The sequence below is a fragment of the Otolemur garnettii genome, unplaced genomic scaffold, assembly GCF_000181295.1.
Source record: "Otolemur garnettii isolate 467f Iridium unplaced genomic scaffold, OtoGar3 scaffold00003, whole genome shotgun sequence".
Lineage (NCBI taxonomy): Eukaryota > Metazoa > Chordata > Mammalia > Primates > Galagidae > Otolemur > Otolemur garnettii.
In genome coordinates, this window is record NW_003852398.1 from 30,706,236 (window position 1) to 30,717,975 (window position 11,740).

At 38.2% G+C, this 11,740-nt stretch overlaps 1 pseudogene; it reads left to right on the top strand.

Annotated features, from left to right (window-relative positions):
* Positions 1 to 2,454: 2,454 nt before the first annotated feature.
* On the top strand, positions 2,455 to 3,783 carry LOC100948974 (annotated as a pseudogene).
* Positions 3,784 to 11,740: the final 7,957 nt, after the last annotated feature.

Below are 11,740 nucleotides of genomic sequence, written 5' to 3' on the forward strand. Positions count from 1 at the left end.
TTTATCTAGGTAGAGCTTATCCTTCTCACTTTTGGTTTCTGTTCACATAAAGCATATTTTTTCTCTACCTTTACTTATATCTCATGTGCTTTTAACCGTAAGATGAGTTAGGTAATTAAATGCATTTCTTTTACTGATTTTAGATGAGTAAGGTTACTAAATGCATTTCTCACTGTAATGATGAGTAAGGTGACTAAATGCATTTCTTTTACTGATTTTAGAATTTATTTTGTCTCTTTAACTTTAGACAATATGATTATAATGTGCTACAAGTCCTTTTTGCTTATATTTGCTTGAGGATGGCTAAGCCCTCTGTATCTGGATGTCTAAATCTTGCTCTAGTCTTGGAAAGTTGTCATCTATTATTTAGTTACTTAAGTTTTCTAAACCTATTCATTTCTCTTCATCATTGAGAATACTGATCATTTCTAAATTTTCTCACTTAGGATGAGTTTTCAGACTGGGGGATATTTGTGCATGTGCAAATGATGTGTTTTGTGTTGTCTATGTAGTTTTAGGTACAATGGAAAGTGTGGACAATGTATTTTTAAAAGAGCTTCTGTGACTTGAAATGTAAGAGTAATAAGGAAGAAAATTTTTTAAAGGATACATAAGAACAAAAAGAAATAAAGAAAACTGGTAAAAGAGCTTTTAAGTAATTATTAAGAAGCCAAGATGATTTATTAACACAATCATTAAAAATCTGTATCTTCTATTTGGAGGTTTAATAATTACTCAGTTGACTTTATTTTAACCAACATCTTTTAAAAAATATTGAGGAAGAAGTTGGTGCAAGATAATATGGTAATATCATTTTCAAAAATTTAAGCTGATTTTTTAATATGAGAATCCACATCAAATTTATGCAAAATTGATCTTTATGTAACAAGCTTTGATGCTATTGAAACAATGGATAAATTTTTGTGGGTGGAAGTATAATCTATTAAGATTTCAGAAAAATAAATGTATGTATTTCATTATTAAGAGAAGGCTAATGGCAGAGAGCAGGATCTGAGGCACGATTCTAAAGATAAAATGGATCAATTAGTTCCTCCTCCATTTATTTCATCTTCCCTGTAGGCTATTCACCTTACAGCTCGTTGCCTGGTAACCTGGTAATTATTAGGAATTACCATGGTATATCAACACTGAGGGTATAGGTGATTTTACCTGTGATCTCTGTTTTCTTTTAGGCTGAGTAGGCAATAATGGGTAGCTCTCAGTTCCAAGAAAAAGGGCTTTGCTGTTACTAGGGAAAGAATAAAGAATATTGGTTATCAGATGACAATTCCACTCACTGCTACATACTGGCTGTGGTTCTTGGTAATGTTATCTGACCTCAGACAGCCTCAGTTTCCTTATCTGTATAATGGAGATAAGTTATATATTAGAAGTAAGCTTAGTACCCAACTCTCTAAGTTGTCAGACTCTTACATGAGGTCATAAATATAAAAAACATAAACATAATTATTTATAATATTAATAGAACTACTATTGCTATCACTGAAATTGGCAGGGTATTCTGTTGTTGGAGGCTGATTGGAAACACTAAAGTTATTTGTTACTGGAAACTGAATCAAATGGCTAAATTTGTGATGTTTCCAAATTTTGTGAATCAGGTGGATTCTTTAGATGAAATTTAGACAAATTGACTCAGGCCAGTTAAAGCCATAAGGAATTTTTTTGGAGGGTGTCCATGGTGTGCCTGCTCAATGGGTGGCTGGTGAACCAGGCTTGGGAATTGGCAAGAACCAGAACAGTCTGGGGGAATGATGTCATCACTCGTGGATGGTCCTCTCAGGGCACTGCAAATGAATGGAGCTCTACCACTTCTGAATTCTCTGTCTAATTTTTGAGATTTAAATTCCAGTAATCATGTCTAACTGGCCCCACCTAGGTCAAATTCTCTCCCTCTTGGTAGTGTTATTTACCAAAAGAAAATTGGGATTTTATTCAGTGTTATTTACCAAAAGAAAGTGGGGATTTTATTGGGATTTACATAGGTACTCCACTGCTTAAAAAGTCACTAAAAAACCAAACTCCCCCAACCGCCCACAATAAAAACAACAGAAAATGTAATTTATATCAACTGTCACAAGTGTGTGAATAAAACATTGTACTAGGTATTATGAGGCCATTAATTATTTACAGGCTTAAAAATTATTGCTACCTAATTCTTAATCAATGCTTATTATGTGTCAGGACTTGGTTCTAAACCCATCAAACAGATTACACAGCATGCATAAACATATGACATATACTGAATGCCAGCTAATGGGCAAATTATGAATTTCTTGAATTAGGGTCTTACATTTTATTTTTATGGATAGTTATAGCTTTCATTTTATTTCTATCTTAATCCTCTTAATAAAAATTTATTATGATGACTGAATTAATCAAGAGTCTTTGGGCTGCCCAGCTCATCCGAGTCTTGTCCTCTCCTTTTCTGACATCATGTCCTTTACTACTCATTCCACAACCTTCTCCAGGAATTACCGGTTCCTGGGCTCTGTCCAGGCACCCAGCTACAGTGTCCAGCCCACCAGCAGCACAGCCAGCATCTATGTAGGCACTGGGGGCTTGGGCTCTCAGATCTCCATGTCCCACTCCACCAGTTTCTGGGGTGGCTAGCGGTCCAGGAGCCTGGCCATGGGGATGGCCGGGGGTCTGGAAGGAATAGGGGATATCCAGACCAAGAAGGAGACCATGCAAGAACTGAACGACTACCTGGCCTCCTACCTGGACAAAGTGAGGAACCTGGAGACTGATAATAAGAGGCTGGAGAGCAAATCTGGGAATACCTGGAGAAGGGGCCCAGGTCAGAGACTGGGTGCATTACTTCAAGACCATCGAGGACCTGAGAGCTCAGATCTTTGCCAATTTTGTGGACAATGCCCACATCATTCTGAAGATTGACAATGCCTGTCTTGCTGTTGCTGACTTTAGAGTCAAGTATGAGACAGAACTGGCCATGTGCCAATCTGTGGAGAGCAACATCCATGGGCTCTGCAAGATCATTGATGACACCAATATCACTCAACTGCAGCTGGAATCAGAGATCGAGGCTCTCAAGGAGGAGCTGCTCTTCATGAAGAAGAACCATGAGGAGGAAGTAAAAGTCCTACAAGCTCAAATTGCCAGCTCTGGGTTGACTGTGGAGGTAGATGCTCCCAAATCCCAGGGTCTGAGCAAGATCATGGCAGACATGTGGGCCCAGTATGACGAGCTGGCTTGGAAGAACCAAGAAGAGCTGGCCAAGACCTGGTCCCAGCAGACTGAGGAGAGCACCTCAGTGGTCACCTCACAGTTTGCTGAGGTTGGAGCTGCTAAGGCAATGCTCACAGAGCTGACATGTACAGTCCAGTCCTTGGAGATCGAACTGGACTCCATGAGAAATCAGAAGTCCATGTTGGAGGATGGCCTGAGGGAGGTGGAGGCCCACTACGCCATGCAGATGGAGCAACTCAATGGGGTCCTGCTGCATTTGGAGTCAGAGCTGGCACAGACCCAGGCAGGAGGCAGTGCCAGGCCCAGGAATATGAGGCACTGCTAAACATCAAGGTCAAGCTAGAGGCTGAGAACGCCATCTACCACTGCCTGCTGGAAAGACAGGGAGGGTATCGACCTTGGTGATGCCCTGGACAGCAGCAACTCCATGCAAACCATCCAAAAGAACATCGCCCACAGGATAATGGACGGCAAAGTGGTGTCTGAGACCAATGACACCAAAGTTCTGAGACACTGAGGCAGTAGAGCAGCATGTCCTTATACCAATAAAGAGTTCAGAGGTCACTGGAAAAAAAAAGTCTTTGGGCTGTAAGTGATTAACTCTGAACTGATCACTTTATACTAGTAAGAAAATCACTGGAGTGGCCCTCAGACTACATGGAATTGCTGCAGGAACTAGGGAACTTGGGGCTGAATTCTACATTTTCAGGGCAGTCTCTCTCTTCTCAGACTCTACCTCTGCTGTGTCTGATCATCTTAATTCTTTCCTACTCCAGGCAGACCTTCTCCATATGGCAGCAAGATAACCAGTTGCTTTTCCAACCTTCCATCCTTTCAGCACTCCATCTCCAAATCAAGACAGATAGGATGGACAGGTAGAGTTTTTTTTTTTTGTTTGTTTTTTTTTTTACATCCTCAATTCATTAGCCTCTTAGCCTTATACCCTCCCATTTTCATCTCCAAAAGGATATAGAGAATGAAGAAATATGGAATAAAACATCTTCAAAGTTGGAAGGAGAAAGGGAGCTTCACGGTCCCAGGATTGGGAAGTGATATGAAAGGTGCTGTCTTAAAGAGTGATTGCATCCCTCTCCAACCCAGATGAGGACAACTGTCCTAGCAGGGCCTCTTCTGCCACCCCTTCTTCAATTTCTGTGCTTCCACCCCCTGGAAAATTGGCATTATGTGCTGATTTTATTAGACAAAGACACTATTCAAATCTGTCATAAAATACGTATCCTAATGGATAGAGAAATCCATAAAGACATCTATAAAGTAAGTTGTACCCCTAGATCCCAACCTGCAAAACTGAGTAGAGTCCGGGATACTTTGTAAGTATCCTGAATACAACAGGGGGACTTACATGTGTGTGTGAAGACTGTGGCATGAAGACAGATTGTACTCCCCTGCAAAGCTTGCTCTAGATACAAGTGGAAACTACCAGTATGAGTGAGGCAGTAGAAGATGCATGTCTATCGTTTTCTTTGCTTTTCCTCCTTTTTTATTTTTTTGCCATTTCCTTAATTTTATGAAATTTACACTGATAGCATGTGCCATCTTACATTATATGTGCACCCAGACTGGATTTTCTTCAGGTGCTTTTGTATAGAAAAATGTATCAGGATGCCCAGGTTGTGTTCTTGTATGGGGGTGTAGTGTGTGGTGGTTAATGCTATGATTGGCAGGAAGAGTATAAGAGCACAGGACTCATTGCATGAATTTGTTTTAGAGGAAAAAGTGTTTCTGAGGAATTTCTTCATTTATTTATTAATTCAACAAATTATAAAAATAAATATGCCAGCCAGCGGCTAGACACTTGGTGATGAGCAAGATAGGTAAAATTCTTACCTTTACTGACATTACACTCCATAGGAAAATATATATTCCCCCCTCACCCCAAGCAAACTATATCAATTAGTTGGAATCAAGGCTCTGATAGACATTTATGAAAATGAATAGGCAGAACACTGGAGCCAAGGGCTCTGAAAAGATGTTATCATCTGGATTTTAGATTTGGTTCCACCTCCCTGAAGTATTTGCTGAAGTCATTTGCTTTTTGGCCCTTTAAACAGGCACCTATATAAATTTCTTGGTGAAAACAACTAGAGAACTCACACAAAAATGTAGCTTCTCAAATTTTCACTTTAAAGTTTGTGTGAGTGTTAGAGGAGTGTGTATGAGAGCCGGAAATGTGTCTGACAGGAAAAGCTTGCATCCCTCTGTCCCCATTATGGACAGAGATAGACTGATGGGTCTATATAGATAATTTTTCATGGATAACATAAAAATTTCAATTAAGATCTCAGTAGGTGATTAATATAGAACTCCTAAATGGAGTTCTTTACACTCGATGAACTAATTGCTTGCCGGGGTGAGAACCACAAACAGCTTAATTTGGCAGAAGGATGAGCACATACCTTACATTCATGGATAAAAGGATGCCAACTGACGATTCAGAAGCTAAAAAATCTTTCTTTGGGGACAGACTTTGGTGGGAGTGAAATGAAAGGTGGGATGCGGTGCTTAAGATTACAATTGTAGCACAGGCAAGAACTTGACACATGACAGATAGTGAGAGAGAAAGTCAAGCCAGTTAGGGGTGGCCTCCAATTCATGGTTGACAGCCAAGAATAACTCGTGGTTAGCAGAGCAGACATACTCACAGTCCACATACACACACTCACTCTGAAAGTGCTCTGAGTGAGATTGTCTCAATGGAGTTCTGTGGCTAGCTTTGCACTTTAATCACTGACTTGTTAGTGTGCCAATCTCTTTTAAAATTGTTTTAAAGTGCTTACCTTACTTGAAATAGTTAGCTGTCTATGTGATAGCCATGTTTATTCCAGATGTAAGGGCATGGAAATTGCCACTTGCACTGCCTAAAACACTCTGTCCTCAAATTATCCACCGGCTGATCCCTTTTTATCAGTCTATCCTCAGCTGAAATGTCAGTTCTTCAGAAAGACTTCCTTGAGCCTTATTTTATTTTATTTTTGGCACACTGAAAAATTTTATTAATACAGGTGGTTAAACACAGTATTCAAATGTGCAACTTTCAAGCTCAAGAATGTCATGTTCTGACAAACAAACTGGGCATTTTTTTGTAGGAGTCTTCATGTAACTTTATAAAATTCTTGCTCTCAACAATGACACTGATCTTTTTGTTTTTTTAATTGTTGAGAAATCATTGAGGGTATAAAAAACCAGGTTACGCTGCTTGCATTTGTTAGGTATAGTTCCTGTTATAATTGTGTCCTGCCCCCAAGAGGTGTGTCACACACCGTGACCTCCCACCCCCCTCCCTCCTTCCCTCTCTCCACTCCCCCATTTCCCTACCCCCCCATCATATACTGGCATCAGTTGTCCTCATATCAGAATTGAGTATACTGGATTCTTGCTTCTCCATTTAAAGAAGTTAGAGAGTAGCCTTCTGCTATATTATATTGTCTTATTATCTTAAAGCACATGTGACTTCTTAGAATTATCTTAAAGCTTTTATAATTGAATTTTCTTTTTTTTATTATTGTAGATATCCCCCTTTCAGTCTGAAAACTTGGTGGGAGTAAGAACTTTCTCTATCTCATTGACCATTGGATCCTCAGTTAGAAGAGTCTCTGGCACTTACCTCTTTCTGTTCTTTCAAGGCAGGGGTTATATATTAGGCAAATTCCTAAGCTTGATGCCAGCCCAGCCAGGGAACATAAAGATGTCCATTACTGCTAGGTTTCTTTAATGAGAAATACAATTAAGCTTTATAGAAGTAATGGATAATGAACATTCACTAACTTCATGTTTGGTAAGTGGATCGGTTTTTGCTCAACTTTTAAATTATGATAATTTAAAACCAGCTGGTATTTTTGTGTATTTGTATGTTCACTGCTCATTTAAACACTGTTCTGTAACAGGAGCTTTCAGAAGTGAAGGAGAAGTATAAAAGTCATCCTTGCCTTTTAAGATCTTATACTCGTTTAAAATGAGTGGATGAAATGCTTTCTCTCTCCTAATTTTTGGAAATGGTGCTTACCTATGTTCTTAGAATGATGTTTGTTGAATGACTGCATGAACAAATTTAGGAATCATTGAATGAATAAGGAATAGAAGATCCAAAGCAACATGATATGGTCAGATGTCAGTCTATAATTCAGAGCGGGGGATTTGTCTACATAAAGCAGTGTTTTTCAACCTTTTCATCTCACAGCACACTTGAACCTATAGTTAAATTTCCAGACTTAAATTATGTTGATCAAAAAAAGTAAAATGAAGAATATACTTACTGTGCTTTGAACTTCTTTCAAAAATAATTTAATTAATGATCATTAAACATTTTCTCAGCACACCTAAGATCCTCTCCTGGCACACCAGGGTGCTGCAGCTCACCAGTTGAAAATCACTGACATAAAGTTTTTGACTCATGAAATAGGCTGAATTTATTTTTCATCCAATGAAAACTACTATTTTCTTGTGCTCACAGCATTGTTTCTTACTTCCAAGGGTTGTTCATGGTGTTCCCATCCCTGGAATGCCCCAAGCTCATAGTCTCCATCTGTTCTAAGTCCAGGATAACATTAAACGGTATCATCCCGGTGAAACATTTTATTGCCTCCCATGTAGTAATAATGTCTCCTGCCTTTGAATTCCCAGAATGCTCTACTGATTCCTTGCCTGTGGCATTTAGCCTTCTCATTTTAAATTACCATTCTTTATGTCTGGGTTTGATTTTCTCTTTTAGACTCTCAGCTCTTCAAGGGCAGGCTTCATTGCTGATTTGTCTGAGTAGCCAACCTTCCATCCTTTGTTCAATAAATCTTTATTGAAGCCTTGTTATGTATCAGGTACAGTGCTAGTTTTGGAGAAACAATTGTGAACAACTGACATGGATTTTGCCGGGTATTATAGAGTTTAATGATAGAGAATAGCACAAATGGCTTTTATATGTTGAGCATGTCAGCCAAGTTGACAACACAATTATCTTAGCATATGGTAATAGGTAAGGAATAGGTTTAATGCTCCAAAGATTATGATTCCATTCCTGGTTCTATCACTTATTAGACGTGTGACTTTAAGCTGGTAATGCAATCTCTCCGGGCTTCTGTCTGAGTTAATAACACAAATAATGCTGTGTAAGAAGCCAAATTAAAGCAGATTAAAACAGAATTTATTAAGCTCATGAGTGTTGTGCGTTGATTGGAGGTGCTCTGCTCTAGGCCCAGCTAGGTTTGTTTTATTTTGGTTAGCTCATAAATCTCTAATGAGCTAGTGAGTTTGCTGGGGCTGTGAAGCAGTCCACGATAGCCCCCCCGGGCCAGCTCTTCTGTGCATGGTCTCTGATCCTTTGCCAAGGGGTCTGGACTTCAGTGCTTGTAGGGATCCAAAACAGCGAGTGGAAACATACAGGGCTTTTTGTATTGTAAGCTCTGAATTGACACTGTGCCACCTTTGTTGAATTGCTTAAGCAATTCTATTCTTCTATTGCTTAAGCAAGTCCCAAGACCAGCTAAGATGCATAGTATGGGAGAAAACAGACCCCATATTTTGATGAAAATTGCAGTAAAATCTAATCATACAGGATGTAGAAATGGAGGGAGGGGCATGAACAATTGTTGGCATTTTTTAATACTTGATCTAGTACAACTTGAGTCTAAAGAGATGCTAATTGTTTTTATTAAGTCATATACACATTTATGCATATGTGAGGTACAATATGTTGATTTTTTTTTTTTTTTGGCCGGGGCTGGGTTTGAACACACCACCCCTGACATATGAGGCTGGTGCCCTACTCCTTTGAGCCACAGGTGCCGCCCAATGTGTTGATTTTTTTATACAATCTGACATGGTTATATAAAACCAATCAACATAGACTTTGCCTCATTTACTTGATTATTGTGTTAAGACATATATGTTCTACACTTGATAGATTTGATTTGTACCCTTGCAATACTCTCCATAGGTGTGGTCCTGCCTTTTGCCCTCCTTCTATCAAACCTCCCCCCTCCCCTTCCTTTCTACTCCATTTCTCTCCTTCATCCTGGGCTATAGTTGTGTTCTTTCATAAGAAAGCGTGAGTAAATATAAGTTGGTTTCATAGAAGTACTGAGTACATGGGATCTTTTTTCCGCCATTCTTGAGATACTTTTCTCAGGAGAATATGTTCCAGGTCCTTCCATGTAAACATAAAAGAGGTAAAGGCGCCATCTTTTTTAAGGCTGCATAGTATTCCATGGCATATATATACCATAATTTATTAATCCATTCATGGGTCAATGGGCACTTGGGCTTCTTCCATGACTTGGCTAATAAGAATTGAGCTGCAATGAATAATCTGGCACAAATAACTTTTTTGCAAAGTGATTTTTGGCCTTTTGGATATACTCCTAGTAGAGGAATTACAGGATCCAACGGCAGAACAATTTTTAGATCCCTGAGTGTTCTCCAAACTTCTTTCCAAAAGGAATGTATTAGTTTGCATTCCCACCAGCAGTGGAGAAGTGTTCCCTTAAAATACAAAATAAAGTGAAAGAGAAGAAAAAAAAAAGAAAGCAGACTGCTAATCCAAGATCCAGCCCAACAAGAACCAATGACATAGGACTGTGTGAAGTGATGTGGGAATTACATGATGGTTATTTGTTTCATTGATTGTACATGTTGTTTGAATGTCTTATCTTTAGGTTACATGAGAAAGCCTTTTCTTCAGCTTCCTGTAGCCCACAACAATTAAGTGGATTCTGCTTTTGTGAACTGAAATAAAACATTTAAGGTGAAAAAAACATAAAGAGATGCTAATAATACTTCCTAGGTGGCTTGCAGAAATTATATGAAATTACATGGAAAGAACCAGGGATGTTACTTGGCTCTTAAGAAAAACTTAGTAAATGTTGAAAGTTTGTGATGAATATTATGTAACTTATCCTCACCACCTACCATATAAATCATGTAAAGATATTATTACAATTCTCTTCTTATAAATGAAGAAACTCAGAGCTGAAATTATTTTTCATGGATCCTATAGTCAACAGTGAAGTCAGGATTCAAGCCATAGTTTGTTTGAATCAAACAAACAAAGGAAGCAGAGACTTCCTTTCTGTGTTTTTCATCCCTGAACACACGAGTAAACCACATTTCTCAGCCTTTCTTGCTGTTAGGTGTGACCACGTGGTTAGGTTCTAAATGGTCAGCAGTATTACTATGATAGACTCCCAGGCTGGCCGATAAAATCCTTTTGTGTGGATTTTACATGTGCTTTCCCCTTCCACAGCTTGAAGCACACAACATATTAACCTTAGAAGTTATGTGATAAAGACGAGAGAGGCACAGGCTAGAAGGAGCTCAGGTTCCTGAGTCTCCATGTGGAAGAGAAATCCCTGCAGAATAGGAACCCTGATTTTAGATTTCAGTGAATCAGAAACAAACTTTTATTGTGAATAGCCACTTAAGTATTAGAGTTTATTACAGTGATAGCAAACTAATACAGTTTAGTTGTAGCAAACTAATTGTAGATGTAACAGACTAGTTATTAATAAATATAGCTAGTTTTTACTCACTGTTACACACCAACCAATATGGAATTTAATTATTTAATTTCTAAAACATGATACTATATAACTTATAGAGTAATGAACCTTTCTTACACAGTATTTTGTACATATTAGGCACTCTAACATAAAAGATTATGGTACGAGACCACTTGTACCTTATATTTCCTCTCTGCCTGTGATTTTCCAGCTTTCCTATGAGTCAGAAAAATGTTTCCCTTTCTGATCAAACGAGATTGATGGTAGGTTGATGGGCCTCTAACCTGGACTGGAAGATGACCATTATAAGGATGCACTTTATCTCCATGAACAAAATCAAATATATTTTCAAGAAAAGTGAAAACATATTAGATGATCTTCTCTAGAGGTTGAAAATATTTGTTTCAGGATCTCTTAATGCTCAATTCTGAGGCTATTGTCAAGGATTGGGGTTAGGCAGATACTTAAAAACATAGCAAAAGTAGATTTCAGCACTCCTTTTTAGAAAGAAAAGAATTAGAAATTAACAGTGAAAAAAAATTAGAAAGGTGGAAAAAAGCTAGTGAAACAAGCAAATAAAACCAAAGGTGATCCAATCTTACCTGAAACCAAAAGGCATAAAATCCACATTACCATGCTATCTGCCCATAAAAAATGGTCCATACTAGTTGGTACCATTATAGAAGCTCTAGTAAAACAATTAGGGCTTTTGTTTTATGGCGATTATATGGAAACTCTACTATTGACATCACTCAAAGAATTTCCCCTCTGCTTTAGAGGACCATAGAATCATAGAGAGGCTGAATGTATAAATTTGGAGCCATAGAATAAGAGGTCTAGTTATACCCCTTAAAAAGAGAATAGCTAGCATACAATAAAATCCCAGTGGAATAGAACTTAACTTTTAAAAATTTTCCATTTATATTTAGTATATATTCTTTCTTACTTTAAAAGAAAGATGATGACTTTTAATGAATAACTTTTAATGAATATTTGCTGGATGC